Raw genomic sequence first — 2,156 nt, 5'->3', positions numbered from 1 at the left:
CTGCCACAGTAACTACAACACAAAAAATGGCTGTAATTCAGTCAGCTATGCAGATATTGTGTTAAAGTTTGTAGTAGTAGCTGAGAGTCATTCACAACATACACTCTGAGTGCTGACCCTTTTCTGAAGATCAGATGAAACATTATATTATTTTAAAGTTTGAACAAACACCTGCCATTTCTCAACACGACAGTAAAAGTGTGGCATGTGAGGCGGGTGACATGTGTTCCTTTAAGGACCGTTATACTTTCATTCATAAATACTTGTACACAGGACTGAATATATTTGAGGTGAAATTAGTTTTTAGACCCAATCAGTGTGTAAAAGGTGTTTGTGTGTTCAGAGTGTAACAATGATCGGAGGGGAAAGTGTACTCCTATAAAGTCCAGTGTATGATATAATTTTTTGACACGTTTAATTTTTTGACACCTTTAAATAGAAACTGAATGATTGATAAGAATTTAGTTTAAATAAATCTGGTTGAAAGTGTCAGCTGTCAGGCCCCAGTCAAAGAAGGAAGTCTGAAAGGCAACATGATTTATTTCTGTTCGATGCAAATGCAGAACAGTTATAGCTCTGGTGCTCCTTTATCAAACATGAATCAATGTTTGTGTGTGTGTGTGTGTGTGTGTGTGTGTGTGTGTGTGTGATGACCGATTAACTGGAAAATTCATTTCTGGGGGAGTGGTGTGTGTGTGTGAGAGAGGAGGGGAGTAAGTAACAGAGCTGAAGTGTGTGTTATAGAACCCTGTGATGTCTCTCTGCAGATCACTGTTCTGACCCATTAGGACGGAGTGTGTGTGAGTGTGAGTGTGAGTGTGAGTGTGTGTCCTCAGGGTTGGGACATGGTGCCTGCTCTGTCACGGCTCTGTGAGTATGGAACATGTGTTTCAGCTTCATGCCTCCGCTATCTGCCTTCTGCTTGCACTTCTCACTGCAGCTGCATCAAACAAACTCTGCTCCCACACACACACAAACACACACACACACGCACACACGCACACACACACACACGCACACGCACACACACACACACACACACAGAACTGATGCAGTTTTGCTTTTGATTGACCTCCAACATGAGTCTGAATCCTCGCACACATTTCCACCTCTGCCAGATTTCTACTGAAATCTGGAACACACACACAACACACACAACACACACACACACACACACACATCCACCGACCATCACTTCACAAGCACTGTCAGCTACTACCACGCCAAAACTTAGCTCAACATTTGTAAAACTCCCTTGTCATTTTGTGCTGGATAATGGTGATTATTTGTGGTGGCCGTCTTTGATTGGACTGATTTCAAAGTTCACACCTTGAAGAAGCTCTTCTAAACACATTCAGCAGTTCTGGAGATATTTTACTAACAAACAGATTATGCATATGGGACTGTCTGGCCTGGAGGACCAGCGTGTGTTTGTGTGTGTGTATGTGTGTGAAACTGCACTGGTTCTTACCATTCCAAGCAACCCTGTTCTTGGATTTTTGTTCAGCCTAATTAAGTATTTTCCGGGGGGGGGGGGGGGGGGGGGTGTCCTTTAAAGCTGTAAAACAATCAGGCTGAAGTCAGTGTTCCTGTAAACAGATACCTGCGCTCTCCACCAGCAGGCTGTTCAGCATACGGCCGTCTCATTAACAGGATCACTTTTCAAGCAGGCAAACAGTTAGCTCATTTATCCATCAGAGCACCGTGCACGGACACAAACATCAGAGCACCGTGCACGGACACAAACATCAGAGCACCGTGCACGGACGCAAACGCACGTTTCACGTCTTATTACTGTTTAACTGGAGAACTCAGCAACAAACGCAGCGTTTTAATACTCTGTGGCTCCTCTACAGTATAACACCAGTTTAGATTTACTTTCAGACAGTGGTGCAGTCTACATTTTTTGTAGTGGGTATACTGTGGTTAGAAACCAAAGTACACCAGTTAGTACAATGTAATTGTTAATTTATTATGATTTTTAAGCATATCAAAATGTCTCTGATGATTATATTTGAATACATTTACAACAAACTTTGTACAACAGTTGGCTTTGTATTAAAAACATGTTATAGATTTTATAAAACAGTATAAAAGCAGAACATGTTCAAGTATTAAGTAGTAAGTACAGAAGTATTATATATATATATATATAT

The sequence above is a fragment of the Nematolebias whitei genome, chromosome 9, assembly GCF_014905685.2.
Source record: "Nematolebias whitei isolate Nwh7 chromosome 9, NemWhi1, whole genome shotgun sequence".
NCBI lineage: Eukaryota > Metazoa > Chordata > Actinopteri > Cyprinodontiformes > Rivulidae > Nematolebias > Nematolebias whitei.
The sequence above is the reverse complement of the archived record's forward strand: the minus strand, read 5'-3'. Positions refer to the sequence as shown.